The sequence below is a fragment of the Podarcis vaucheri genome, assembly GCF_965113315.1.
Source record: "Podarcis vaucheri genome assembly, chromosome: 8".
NCBI lineage: Eukaryota > Metazoa > Chordata > Lepidosauria > Squamata > Lacertidae > Podarcis > Podarcis vaucheri.
Genome location: NC_138766.1, coordinates 8,884,410 through 8,899,885, shown reverse-complemented (window position 1 = coordinate 8,899,885; position 15,476 = coordinate 8,884,410).

Here is a 15,476-nt window from a genome sequence, read left to right as displayed (position 1 = left end):
AATGTATGAGAACTAAGCTGTTCAAAAACCAAGGTACGATTGTACTAAATACTGGGTGCCTATGCAAAGAACGAAGGATGAGAGCTACCTCCAAACTCTGCAAGTGGTCCATTGTCTCCATCTGGGAGCAGAACACAAGTTGGACTTGCCAGGCCTTTGCAGCAAGGCAGTTCTTCTTACATTCTTGACCTTGTACAAGCACCGCTCAACATGGGTGTCTTAACAACATGCAGCAAGGAGCAGCAAGGCCAACCCAGAACAGAATATTTTTAAAACCGCACACGTCTTCTCTCATGTGCTGCTATTGTCCCAAAAGGTTTTACCTGTACCGAGAGAAAAGCACACACAGAAGCCACTGTTGTGTTCTCTCAAATTCAGCTGAAGGTCTCTTTGCAGAGGGAACACATTTCTGTTACACTACTCTGCTCAAACCTGTTTGTCTAGAGGGCTTCAGCAAAAGGGGTGCATACTCTCCAACTCTTGGTAGTCCCTTCTTTTCATGAACCAGCAAGGAAGTACTCATGTGTTCTACAGAAGGAGGTTCTTGCCAGGCACACAGTTCCAACAAACCAGAGAATCATCACGGAAGGTGATTTCATTGATTGTATTCAGAAGCAGGAAACAGTGCATTGCTTGGCCATGTTTGTATCAACTGCACTAGCTTCTACTATAGGTTTTTAACGAGCACTGCTCTAATTTCCCCATTTTCAAATATTTCCTCCTAATAAAATCACAGTGCCTTGGATGGGAGCATGCCTCGTTTAAGCTCTCCAGGTTATGAAAAAGAAGAAGAGGAGTTTGGATTTGATATCCCACTTTATCGCTACCCTAAGGAGTCTTAAGGGATGCAGGTGGTGCTGTGGGTTAAACCACAGAGCCTAGGACTTGCAGATCAGATGGTCGGCGGTTCAAATCCCCGCGATGGAGTGAGCTCCTGTTGCTCGGTCCCTGCTCCTGCCAACCTAGCAGTTCGAAAGCACTTCAAAGTGCAAGTAGATAAATAGGTACCGCTCCGACAGAAAGGTAAACAGCATTTCCACGCGCTGCTCTGGTTTGCCAGAAGCGGCTTAGTCATGCTGGCCACATGACCCGGAAGCTGTATGCCGGCTCCCTCAGCCAATAAAGCGAAATGGGCGCCGCAACCCCAGAGTCGGCCACGACTGGAGCTAATGGTCAGGGGTCCGTTTACCCTTTACCTTTAAGGAGTCTCAAAGCGGCTAACATTCCTTTCCCTTCCTTCCCCACAACAAACACTCTGTGAGGTAAGTGAGGCTGAGAGACATCAGAGAAGTGTGACTAGCCCAAGGTCACCCAGCAGCTGCATGTGGAGAAGCGGGGAATCGAACCCTGTTCCCCAGATTACGAGACTACCGCTCTTAACCACTACACCACACTGGTTATATCAAAGTACCCTAACAATCTGGGTAGCTCTTTAAGTGAATTACAAAGTGAATTTATATGTATGTAGAATATAAGAAAATGCTTATTTATTCCAGGTTTCCATGATTGAGCTTACTATTATATTTCACTGAGCCAAGAGTACACTTTTATTTATCCAGCCAAGTGAGATATTTCAAAGCAAATATTTGATACTTCTTGTTCCAAAAGAATAACAATCCTATTCCGTTCAGGATTTAACTAAGCTTTCACAGACACCCACCAAGCCACCTGGTAATATAGATTTAAATTTGGCATTGCTAGCGGGCCTTTCAATATACCTCTTTGAGGTACTTAAACTAAGCCTTCCAAATGAATAGCCTTCCAAATGAATATTCAATATGGTCTGCCATTGTTTCAGTTTATACATAAATATATATATTAGCAATGACTGAACTATAAACAGGGTTTTAGGAAGCTTCTCTTCTTTCAGCCAGGAAGAATGTTCTGGCTTGACATTTCTGAATCATGAGAATTGCAATTCTCACCATATTTTCAAGTCTTAGATGATTTCGTGAAACAGTGGCTAATGGATCCTTCGGATATCTGATCAAAATCCAAGGCAAGAAATATCGTCTCTTTTTAAAAGTCCCAGTATTTTTAAAAATCTCTCACTGCTTCGTCTTATTAGGTTAGATTAACAGTGCAATCCAATGCATGTTTACTCAGAAGTAATTCCCATTGTCTTAACTGGGGCTGATTCCGAAGTGAGTGTGTGCAGGATTGCAGAGTAAGTTGTGATATATTCAGGATATATTTTAGGCTTATCCAAAGGCTCATAGAATTGTAGCATTGGAAGGAATGGTAGCGTCATTGAATCCTGCCCACAGCCATTCGAGGTGGACTCGAACCACCAAACCTTCTGCTTTACAGATATACATTTGCTGGCATTATTGACATTTGTTCTTTCTGCAGACAATTCCCCCGTAGCTTATCATTCACTACGGTGGGCTGCCGTCTGACAAGCACAAATCCAAATCCAATGCAGCTAGTCAAACTAGTTTAATTGTTCTTTCGATCCTGGTCAGTATCATGGATTCCTTAATGCTGTGACCTGAAATTTCAGCACATCAATGTAACTTTGTCAAGGAGCATTTCAGAGAGTTGGTCTACAGGCAACTCCTTACTTGCGTGCGACATCGCAAGCATGCAGCGCCAGGATCCCAGAAGTGGGAGGAGAGAGTAGGAAAGTCCTTGTAACTCACGAGGAGACCCTCCCCAGAGCCTGGAGAGGGTGTCCTCTTTGGGCTCTGGGAAAGGGTTTCCTCGTGAGCCACAAGGACTTATGCACATTTTGCTTATGTTCGCAGGGACCTGGAACATAAGCCCCACATAAGTGGGGAGCTACCTGTACTATAGTAGTGACCGAGAGACTGATCTACAAATTGCAAAGCCCTTGTTTTGAATAAGTCTCCACAGGAATTCACTAGGTGGTTGTACAGAAACTACACTCTTTCAGACTCAGTCTTCTGATCTGTAAAATGTGGGGATATAATACTGAAATACCATAAGACTTGTTAGTATTTATTAAATTTATGAACCACCCTTCATCCAAAGATCACAGGGAAGTTGACAGTATGAAAATACAAAATACAGGACAAAAATTAAAATAAATAGATAAAAATACCACCGTCCTTGTTGTAAGGACTACAGCAAGATAATGCACTTGAAGCGCTTTGATGACTTGAAAGGATAACTGAAATATACTCGGAGTCCTGCAGTGATTTCATGCTCTTTATTGCAGCTTGTAAAACAAACCTTAGGCTTTTGTATACATTATTTACACAATGAATCCTGTCTGATTGGCTGATTCTGTTTCCCTCCTGGAGCCTGATTGGTTTTCTCCTGCAGCTCAATCAGTTGTTGCATTCTATGATCCTACCAGCCTAATGGGCTGATTAACTTCCTTCTGGAGCCTGATTGGTCTTTTCCTGCAAGCCGGTGTTATGTACTGAAGTTCTCACCCTGGGCCAGCAGGGGGATACTGTAGATAGTTTTCACTCAGGTCCACATATGCAAATAGGGGGTTGAAAGTGACGTTCAGTGATTGGATAGTTACAGAAAATGGTTACAGTTGCGTTGTAGTGGAGTTCTATATAAGCAGGCTGGCTGAACCCTTCTGGCCTGGCCTGTGAATAAACAAGAGCTGTTTGAAGAAGCGTCTGATATGTTCACCCACAACTTAACACTTCTGGAGCCTGACTGGTCTTCTCCTGCAAGCCAATCAGTTGTTGCATTCTAGGATCCTACCTGCCTATTGTTCTAGGATCCAAGCTTAGTACATAACACCAACGTTAAATATGTACCATTGATCAAACCTATCCATTTTTAAGGAAATCAGCCCCGAGTGCTCACTGGAAGGACAGATCCTGAAGCTGAGGCTCCAATACTTTGGCCACCTCATGAGACGAGAAGACTCCCTGGAAAAGACCCTTGGGAATCAATCTTGGGAAAGATTGAGGGCACAAGAAGGTGATGACAGAGGACGAGTGTTCTCGAAGCTACCAGCATGAGTTTGACCAAATTGCGGGAGGCAGTAGAAGACAGTGCCTGGCGTGCTCTGGTCCATGGGGTCACAAAGAGTCGGACACGACTAAACGACCAAACAACAACGAGAAATTACTCTGTCTGTAGCATATCAGCACACAGAACAGAGAAACTTACAGGGAGCCAACAGTAACACCTGCGATGTCATTAACATATCCCATAATTGTTGCTAAGGTTTCTATAAATGCAGTTCATAATCCTGAGAGAAGGATGGTGCCCTTATCCACTACCTCTAGATCCCAGGTGGTGGAATTTGTGTGTCGTCGTTGTCGTTGTCCCGTCCCCCCCATGTTACTGGTCTCCAACTCCCATCCCCCTGGGCACTGGTTTTGCAGGGACTGATGGGATTTGGAAACCAACGATACTTGAAAGCCACAGATCTCACAGCCCCGTTCTGGAGCAAATTGGGCGAGGCACTGCAGTCATTTCACATGATGGTTTCTGGAGGTGGCATTATCCAATATATAAAACTTCCAAAATTACTCTGAGCTGTTAATAGAATTCTAATTTTCCACTAAAGTCAAAGAGATTTACATTTTATACCTTTCCTAATCCCAGGCTTTCAGGTCAAGGCTTTGTGTAGCTATATAAAGTAGCACAGCACATGGATTATTGGGTAGTGACCGCCCCCCGAGTTTGAATTCTCTAATTCAGAAATCAGAGCAGCCTCTTCTGAGCTTTTTAAAAAGCATTCGGTCCAAACAGACATGACCCAACATCTCTGTTGACTGGTTTGTGCTAATTTCCCCTTTCTGTAGACAATTGTGTGGGAATGTTCAGGGATGCAGGAGAGGATATATTGTTTGATTCTAGCCTTTCCAACTTGTGTAAACAAGTTCACAATTTAGCAGAGTAACATTCCCCGTTTTAAACTTGCTGTGGATGCGTTTGCTCAGATTCGCTAAAGCCTCTATAATAACTGTCCTGGTATTTCCCCCTTATTCCCTTATAAAAGATAAGACACGACGCAGTCTTCTATAAAAGTATAAAAAGACTTTACTCACATTCTGTTCACAATCGGATCCCAGAAGGCAGACTTGGCTTAGAAAAGTAACATACACCTGGAAACTATCTCATAAGGAGACAGTCCCTTTGTCCTCTCTTGGCTAGAAGATGTTGCTTCTACGATGACTGTAGTCAAAGAGAGAGATGGCTGCACTGCCCTGTGCTTTTGTTGTTACCTGCACAGGTGAGGCCACACACACCTCTAGTCACATGCAGAGGAAGTCTGTCCCAGCCCAGAAGGAAACAGGAAGTTTACCTGCTGGCTGGATAAACATTCCTCCCCATGTGTAAACATGTTCACTCTAGGAATATTATACTTGATGGCTCTTGAGTTTCACATCCCACAGACTGGAGCCAGTTTCCTTCTAGAAACACCTGGTCACATTCGAGTCTGCCTCATTTTTAAGATTGTTTGTTCTTTAAGAAGGTACTTAGCTGTACCTGTGCAACCTAAATATTCCATGTGCAATGCTTCGAGAGCCCATTGCAGAACCCGAATAAAGGAGAAGAATAAGGTAAAGGTAAAGGGACGCCTGACCATTAGGTCCAGTCGTGACCGACTCGGGGTTGCGGCGCTCATCTCGCTTTATTAGCCAAGGGAGCCGGCGTACAGCTTCTGGGTCATGTGGCCAGCATGACTAAGCCGCTTCTGGCGAACCAGAGCAGCACACGGAAACACCGTTTACCTTCCCGCCGGAGCGGTACCTATTTTTCTACTTGCACTTTGACGTGCTTTCGAACTGCTAGGTTGGCAGGAGCTGGGATCAAGCAACGGGAGCTCACCCCGTTGCAGGGATTCGAACCGCCGACCTTCTGATCGGCAAGTCCTAGGCTCTGTGGTTTAACCCAGATTTTTAAGATTGTTTGTTCTTTAAGAAGGTACTTAGCTGTACCTGTGCAACCTAAATATTCCATGTGCAATGCTTCCAGAGCCCATTGCAGAACCCAAATAAAGGAGAAGAATACCCTAGTATAAATCAATTGGGTCTCCTATTTGTCATTAAAAGCTGTATAATGATTATTTTGCTTTTATGTTTGTTTTAATAGCTACTTGAATGTGGAAGGAGGCAGAATATAATAAGGTATATAAATAGCTGTGAATATGCCAATCCAATATTGGGCATTCTGGAGGAACACTAATGTACTTCTACTAATGTAGCTGCCAGGGACTTGGTCCTAAAGGTAGGATTGGAACCACTGTGATACAGTGTCACTAATTCCCATTTCCTGGAGCCAGGTCCAGGAGGATATAGTACTCAATGGTATCAAATGCTGACAAGAGATCAAGAGCAAACTTGCACTTCCCCTGTGCAGGACTCAGCTATACAGCTGCAAATGAAACATTTGAAATGTGTTGTAACATGCAATACACAAATGTGACACTAGAGGGCGAGAGTGAGCTATGCCAAATTCAATGTATTTTTCAAAACTTTTTTTAGAAAGCATTTTCACTGTGTGTGTGTGTGTGTATTCCACCCCACTCTCTGCAAAGGCGATCCATCAGGACGACCATGGGCAACTCAGTTTCGTGGCCAGATTGGAATGGATCTAAACAATCTGTACCATCCAAGAATGCGTGCAGTTGCCCCACCATGGCAGGGGTGGCCCAAGACGTTTTCTCACCTGAGGACCCTGCTGCTACCCCTGCGATGAGGAGCAGCGACTTAAGGCTCTGCAAAGGCTTTCCGTCAAGGAAAAGGCTTTGCAAAGCTTCGTTGCTGAGCACATGAGGGGTGGCGGCGGCAGGGGTGGCGGGGGGGGGGGTTGAACTGCACAAGGGCTTCTCACAAGGAGATAATCTCAACTAGAAATTTTTGTTTAATTAGGACTATTCTTTTCCCCCATGAAATGCTTTGCAATTACCCATACAGTCATTTGTTGTTGTTTAGTTGTTTAGTCGTGTCCGACTCTTCGTGACCCCACGGACCAGAGCACGCCAGGCACTCCTGTCTTCCACTGCCTCCCGCAGTTTGGTCAGACTCATGTTTGTATCTTCGAGAACACTGTCCCACCACCTCATCCTCTGTCGTCCCCTTCTCCTTGTGCCCTCCATCTTTCCCAACATCAGGATCTTTCCCAGGGAGTCTTCTCTTCTCATGAGATGGCCAAAGTATTGGAGCCTCAGCTTCAGGATCTGTCCTTCCAGTGAGCACTCATGGCTGATTTCCTTCAGAATGGAGTGGTTTGATCTTCTTGCAGTCCATGGGACTCTCAAGAGTCTCCTCCAGCACCATAATTCAAAAGCATCAATTCTTCAGCGATCAGCCTTTTTTATGGTCCAGCTCTCACTTCTGTACATACAGTCATACCTCGGGTTAAATGTGCTTCAGGTTGAGCATTTTCAGGTTACGCTCCGCGATGACCTGGAAGTAATGGAGCGTGTTACTTCCAGGTTTTGCTTCTCGAGCATGCGCAGAAGCTCAAAATGACTTCACATGCATGTGCAGAAGCGGTGACATGCGCAGACGCGCAGTCGTGTGGTGCGTTCGCTTCAGGGTGCAAACGGGGCTCCAGAACGGATCCTGTTTGCATCCAGAGGTACCACTGTATAGTGAATCGCAAACAACCCAGGGGCTTGAGCTGGCGGTATGGATCCTTCTCCAAAAAGAGTATTTTGGGATGTGGGAAGCACATAAATTATGAGAAATTGAAGCATAAAAGCACATCATTTTGTAAAGTTCTGTGTCCTTGGCGTTTCATTGTTTGTTACTGTCAGAGCTGCCCTAGGTCCCAGCTCACAAAGGACCAACGCCACTTCGTTGTTATATACAAGTCTTTATTGAAGTTCAGTTTGTCTTTCACATCAGCAGCGTGCAGCTCTACGTCTGAAACTCTAGACCGCTCCGTCTGAGTCTCCTCCCCCCAGACACCAGTTTAAGACCCTAGCTTTGCTCCACCTCTTCCTCTGCTCTTTTCTCCTCTGGGTCCTCCTGTCAGCTGGGGTTTCGCCCTTCCTAGACTCTTCTGACGCTGAGTCCCCTGAGTCTTCCCCCTGCCTCCGGCGGGCTTTAGGACCTGGTTCCCGATCCGGGCTTTCTGCTGTCCCGCATGCCTGTACATTTGAACTTGGCGCGCGCGCCCAGCCGGCAACCTTCCTCCTGACCGTTACACTGCTCCTGTCACTGCTTCCCCCACTCCCCAGTGGAGGTGTGGTCAGTCTCGACTCCTCTTCTCTCCCTGCTGGGGGAGATGCTGGCTCTGATACCTGGGACTCCCCCCCCCCACTACGCTCTGGTGGGGAAGCTGGCCCTGATCTCCAGCTGCTGCTTTGGGAGTCCCCGCTGGCCCCCCTTGCCCTGACCATCGGCGCCTCCTTCTGGGAATCTTCTGATTCGCTGGAGGAGCTCATGGAATCTCTCGGGTCACTGCTATACCCCCCTACACTGCCCTCCGATTCTTCCCCTTCGCTCTCCATTTCCTCTCTCCCCTGTGCCTCTGTTCCTGAGGCCCTGACATCCATCCCCCCCTCGAAGCCCCCCTCCCCCTCCCCCTCTTCGGGTGCGGGTTCCGGGTGCTCCAGTGGTGTGGGGGTGAGTGCGGGATACAGTTCGTTCCCCCCGTCGTGCAGCCGGCCAGCTGGATCCGGCCAGTCCGTAATGGGCTCGTCGCCGTCGATCTCCTCTGCTTCCATCTCTCTGCACTCGTGCTCGAACCCAGGATCCTCCCCCAACACGTCCATGTCCGTCTCTCCCCCTGTTACCTCGGGTGATGCTGCGTGTAAGGGCCCCCTTAGCAGTTCCCTGCGCCACCCCACCTCCGGTTGAGTGTCCCACCAATAAGAGCGGTCCGTGGCAGACCCCGAGAGTGATCCCTCCGGGGAGCTTGTGTCTGGCGCCGTTTCCTCAGCCGATGAGAACCCCTGGAACGTGCTGGCTGAAAGTGTGGGTGTGAAAAGCCAGTCGTCGAAATAATCTGCCGGCATAGGTCTGTGTGGGAAGAGTGCATGGAACTCGTCTTTGAGGTAGTGCTCCTCCAAGGCATAGTCTGGCACCCACCTGTTGGCGCTGGCCGGGGTACCTTCCCTGGCGAGGAGATATTCAACTCCCTCTTCCCCCCATCTCGAGTCCAAAATCTCCGTGACCTCGTTGAGTGGCGCCGCCCTCGGTGACCCCTCCCCCGTTGGCGACTTTCTGAGTGGGTGAGGTGCGGTCCCTGGTGCCTGAAACATGTGGGGTTCCTTGTAGGGTGTGAGGACTGACCTATGAAATACCGGGTGCATTCTGGAGCCCTCCGGGAGTGTCAACCGGAAGGCCACTGGGTTGATTTGTGCCTCGACTTGGTAAGGCCCTAGCTGCTTGTGTTTGAGCTTCTTCTTAGCTAACGTTCTGGCCGGCACTGCCTGGGCCGCTAACCAGACCCAGTCCCCCACCTGGATGTCCTCCCCGACTCTCCTGTGCCTGTCTGCCTGCACTTTGTAGGCGCGTTTTGCTAGTTCCAAGGTCCTGCGGAGTTGCTCATGGACCTCCTGTAACTCTGCTGCGAAGTGCTCTGCTCCCCGTGGCTCCCCCTCCCCCTTCGTCTCTAACCCCGGGAAGGTTCTGGGATGCCGCCCATTGTTGGCGAAGAACGGTGTCACCCCTGTGGACCCGTGCTTCGTATTGTTGTAGGCAAACTCGGCCAACGGTAGGTAGTCCACCCAGGTCGAGGGCTGTTGATTCGCGTAGCATCGCAGGTACTGCTGCATGATGGCGTTGACCCTCTCCGCTTGTCCGTTGGTCTGCGGGTGTCGTGCCGACGCTAAGTTGATCTTGACGTTCAGGATGCCCAGCAGCTTCTGCCAGAAACTCGAGACGAATTGGCGCCCCCGGTCGGACAGGATGGACCGTGGCAAGCCATGAACTTTGAACACGTGGTCTATGAACAGCTTGGCGGTCTGTTCCGCTGTGGACACCTTCGCGCAAGGAATGAAGTGCGCCATCTTGGTGAACAGGTCTACGACCACGAGTACCGCTGTCTTGCCTCGCGAGCTGGGCAGATCTGTGACAAAGTCCAGGGCCACTTTCTCCCACGGTTCGAGTGGCGTCTGTAGCGGTTCCAGCAGTCCCGCCGGCTTCCTGTGCACTGGTTTGGCCCTTTGGCATGTGTCACACCTAGAGACGTAATCTGCGACTTCTGCTCTCATCTGGGGCCACAAAAAGTCCCTGGCCACCAATTCCGCCGTCTTGTCCTTGCCGAAGTGCCCAGCAGTGGGCGCGTCGTGTAACTGCTGCAGGACCTTCGCTCGGAGGTCGTCTCCAGGCACGTAGAGAGCTCCTTTGTGGGTGAGCAGGCCGTCGTGTATTTGGAACTCGTCGTTCTTCGCTGTGCCTCTTCGCACCTCCTCCATCTTGGATTGCGCAAAGGCATCCGTCTGCAGCGCGCGACGCACTGCGTCCAGGTCCACGGTGGCTTAAGCGCATGCCCACGCTGTCGGTGCGAAAATGTGTTTGGCCACCACCGGTGCCGCTTCCTCGAGATACTGCGGTTTCCTGGATAGTGCATCTGCCATGACGTTGTTGTCCCCCGGGATGTATTCTATCCGGAAGTCGAAATCCGCAAAGAACTCCGCCCAGCGGATGTGTCTCTGGTTCAGGAACCGCGCCGTGCGCCAGTACTCCAGGTTCTTATGGTCCGTGCAGACCTGCACAGTGTGTCTGGCTCCGATGAGGAAGTGCCGCCACGCCTTGAAGGCTGCATGGATGGCCAGCAACTCCCTGTCCCAGATGCTGTAGTTCTGTTCCGACTTGCTGAGTTTCCTGGAGTAGAATGCGCAGGGCCTCCAGTTCCCTTGCGGATCTTGCTGCAACAGGACCGCCCCCACCGCTCTGTCGGATGCGTCAGTTTCAACCCTCATTGGTTTGCCGGGGTTCACGTGTAGCAGCTGTTCTTCGGACGCGAAGAGACGCTTGAGTCTCCAAAAAGACTGTTCCGCCTGGTCCGTCCAGGTGAACTTCATCTTCTTGGAGCTGAGGGTGTCCGTGATAGCCGCCATCTCCTTCGTGAACCCCTTGATGAACTTGCGGTAAAAGTTGGCGAAGCCGACGAACTTCTAGAGCTCCTTCCGATTGCGCAGGCTCTTCCAGTCCAACACCGAGCGGACCTTGGTGCTGTCCATGGCGAGTCCCTTGTCGGACAGCTTGTAGCCCAGGAAATCCACCTCCGTCACGTCGAACTGGCACTTCTCCAGTTTGGCGTAAAGTCTGTGCTCCCGTAGCCTCTGCAGGACCTCCTTGACGTCTCCCTCATGAGCCTCCTGCGATTCCAAGAAGATCAGGATGTCGTCTAAGAAGCATACGCACTTCTTGTAGAGGAGACCCGCCAACACGTGGTGCATGAAGGCTTGGAAACAGTGGGAGCCATTTTGCAGACCAAACGGCATAACTCTATATTCATAGGCGCCCAAAGGTGTAAACATGGCCGTCTTCCACTCGTCGCCCTCCTGCATGCGTATAAGGTTGTACGCCCCTCGTAGATCCAACTTGGTGAAGATGTGTCCCTTCCTCACCGTCGCGAGCAGGTCGTCGATCTTGGGCATGGGGAATGCTGTGGGCTTTGTCCTGGAATTTATGATCCTATAATCAACTACGAGCCTGCGTTGGGGCGTGTCTTTCTTCTTCACGAAAAACACGGGACTGCCCCCCACTGCTTTGGATTCCTGGATGAATCCCCGCTTCAAGTTGTGATCTATGAACTCCCTGAGTTCTTGCAGTTCGTCCTCAGACATGGAATACAGTTTTCCAGTCGGCAGCGTCGCCCCCGGCAGGAGGTCAATCGTGCAGTCGTAGGGCCTGTGGGGGGGCAGCTTGTCCGCTTCCTTCTCGCAGAAGACCTCCAAAAACGCCTTGTACTTGTTGGGTACCGCTTGCACCATGCCTAGGTGTGGCTGCTGTTCGTCCTCTTGCCCCTCCCCTTCCTGGCTGGTCCGGATGCAGTGTTCTGCGCAGTAGGAGGAGCAGAAGGTCAATTGCCGCTGGTACCATGCTAATGCCGGGCTGTGCCTATCCAGCCAGCTCATGCAAAACACTATGGGCGTGTCCGACAGGTGGGTGACGTTGAAGCTGATGACTTCGCGGTGGTTCCCAATACGCATCACCATAGGCGGTGTTTGCTGTACCACCTGTCCTCCCAGTAGCTCTCTGCCATCAACCGTGACGACGTTTAGGGGCATTGTGGCTGGGAGGAGCGCTATGCGATGTTGCCTGATGAAATTCACCCCCACAAAGTCTGCATTACTACCAGAGTCAATGGTAATAGGAACTTCCAGGGTGAATCCATTTGGCAGCTGGAGTGATGCGGTGAGGCCCTGACAGTTACTTACCTGGATTTTTGTTCCCCTTTTCACAATTTCAGATTATGTTATCACCTTTGAGTATTAAACTAGTGAAAACAGTGAACTGATAGAAGGGGTGGCTAAAGAGAACCCTGGCAGATATCCCGAAAACCACAAGGAAGGGAAACTATTCTTTATGAGAACTGGGAAAATAAGGTGGTAAGTTTTTGCTTATAAAAATGTGGATAGCTTTTAAAATATCAGTGCTTTAACTGCCCAAAGACTGAATGACAAATTAATGCGGGAAGAGGGGGAGCGAATGAAGCAGTTGCTGTATAACATCTGAGATTCCTTTCCTTTTAATGTATTGGCGTTTCCTGCTGCGGTCAGTTCATCGCCTGCTGAAACGCCATTGAGCAGAACTCTTTATAGATAAGCAGACATGCAAAGAGCCTTTCTAAACGAGAACTAAAATATGGCAGAGAATCTTGGAAAGGAAGCAAAAGACTTTAGCTCAGGGCAGAGATGTGGAAGCACAGCACCATTTCTTTCTCACGCACCAAGTTGCAAATGTTGAAAATAGCTCCCCCCCTCTAAAATAAAGTTTAGGGGTACTCTCATTTTCCTGTTCATATTGAAATACTGCTCCTCAATGAGGCCAAACTTAGAGTTACAAAATGTTTAGGGGTATGCACCCCCCTGCATCCCCCCCCAGAAGAAAAGCACTGAAAATAGCCATCTTTTAATGTATTTTTAATCTTTGTTGGAAGCCGCCCAGAGTGGCTGGGGAAACCCAGCCAGATGGGCGGGGTACAAATAATAAATTATTATTATTATTATTATTATTATTATTATTATTATTATTATTAGGCACAATTTTCTGAAAGAGCAGAAATGCAGCCAGAGTGCAATGCATATAAGGGACATCACCAGCTGAGTAGCATCTTGGTACACATCTTTTATGTCCAAGCACCCAGTAGGTCAAACTCATGCAATTGCTTGAAAGTGGAGGATGCACGTTTTGCTATAATGGCAGAAGCCTAGTGACAACGTACAGTCCCTGTGAACCCTTTAAATTCAGCTATAGGTAAAGGTAAAGGGACCCCTGATCATTAGGCCCAGTTGTGGCCGACTCTGGGGTTGCAGCGCTCATCTTGCTTTATTGGCCGAGGGAGCCGGCATACAGCTTCCGAGTCATGTGGCCAGCATGACCAAACCACTTTTGGCAAACCAAAGCAGCGCCTGGAAATGCTGTTTACCTTCCCGCCGGAGTGGTACCTATTTATCTACTTGCACTTTGATGTACTTTTGAACGGCTAGGGTGCCAAGAGCAGGGACCGAGCAACGGGAGCTCACCCCGTCATGGGGATTTGAACCACCAAACTTCTGATTGGCAAGCCCTAGGCTCTGTGGGTTAACCCACAGCGCCACCCGCGTCCCTAAAAATTCAGCTATACTTGTTCCCATCTCAGCATTTCACCTCGTTGACTCTAAGCTATTGAAGGTAATGGGGCCCTTTATATGTCCAGCTGTTCTTTGTCAACAACAAATTGCCGCTGTTTTTTGTGTTGAATATATGCTAGATGGTAATTTATGGACCTAATAGGTATCTAAAGCCATTTGCGCATAACAAAATATGTATTTTATCAAAATAATTGTTGAACTGAAATACAATTAAGAACAAGTATATTAATAGTGCTTTTTAATCATATTTTGGAAATGTACATCCAGGTTTATTTTTCCTTTAAAGTGGGGCCCTAAACTGTAGTTTGTTTAGCATATACATAAATCTGGCACTGCATCTAGGCACTTGAAGCAGCTTTCTGCAGGCTTGAGTAAATCTCAAAGTTGCAGAGGTGCCACTGCCCCACACACACAAAAAAAATTAAGCCTCTAAAAGTGGGGAGTAGGTTCTCCCAAACAACTTGATGAACATGTGGGATTAATCAGCCTCATATAACCAACAAGCTGGTAGATGTATGAATGAGTTGATGCACTACACAGGGGAACATTTTGTTGCAGGTTGCATAGGTGTTTTATTTTTTATTTTAAAAGGGCCAGAGGCTGAGGTTCCCCTAGATTATGAAACCCTGGGCCCTGGGAAGCCTGTATGTAAATCTGGCACTGACAGGCGCAGTCACACTGTGATACCGAACCTAATTTTTAAGATCATATTTCCATTAGCTTTAGTTATTATTTTGCTCACACACCTTGAACTTTTCACAGAAGCCCTTGACAGCTTCCCAGCTTCCCTGCTCTTTCTCCTTTTCTACATTGATTATAGCAGCATGGTGGAATTGCTGCTGCTATTGTGGTGCAGTCCAAAATAAAAAATAAAAAATGAGCAAAGGATGTTGTTGTTTTGTTGTTTAGTCGTTTAGTCGTGTCCGACTCTTCGTGACCCCATGGACCAGAGCGCGCCAGGCACTCCTGTCTTCCACTGCCTCCCGCAGTTTGGTCAAACTCATGCTGGTAGCTTCGAGAACACTGTCCAACCATCTCGTCCTCTGTCGTCCCCTTCTCCTTGTGCCCTCCATCTTTCCCAACATCAGGGTCTTTTCCAGGGAGTCTTCTCTTCTCATGAGGTGGCCAAAGTATTGGAGTCTCAGCTTCAGGATCTGTCCTTCCAGTGAGCACTCAGGGCTGATTTCCTTCAGAATGGATAGGTTTGATCTTCTTGCAGTCCATGGGACTCTCAAGAGTCTCATCCAGCACCATAATTCAAAAGCATCAATTCTTCGGCAATCAGCCTTCTTTATGGTACAGCTCTCATTTCCATACATCACTACTGGGAAAACCATGGCTTTAACTATACGGACCTTTGTTGGCAAGGTGATGTCTCTGCTTTTTAAGATGTTGTCTAGGATTGCCATCGCCTTTCTCCCAAGGAGCAGGCGTCTTTTCATTTCGTGGCTGCTGTCACCATCTCCAGTGATCATGGAGCCCAAGAAAGTAAAATCTCTCACTGCCTCCATTTCTCCCCCTTCTATTTGCCAGGAGGTGATGGGCCCAGTGGCCATGATCTTAGTTTCTTTGATGTTGAGCTTCAGACCATATTTTGTGCTCTCCTCTTTCACCCTCATTAAAAGATTCTTTAATTCCTCCTCACTTTCTGCCATCAAGGTTGTGTCATCAGCACAGCAAAGCAAAAGTGGGTTAGACAAATCAGTATTCAGCTCTCCTTGCAGGAGACTTGACCTGTTACTCCCCATCTTCGCATGCAAGGTCAAGTGATGCA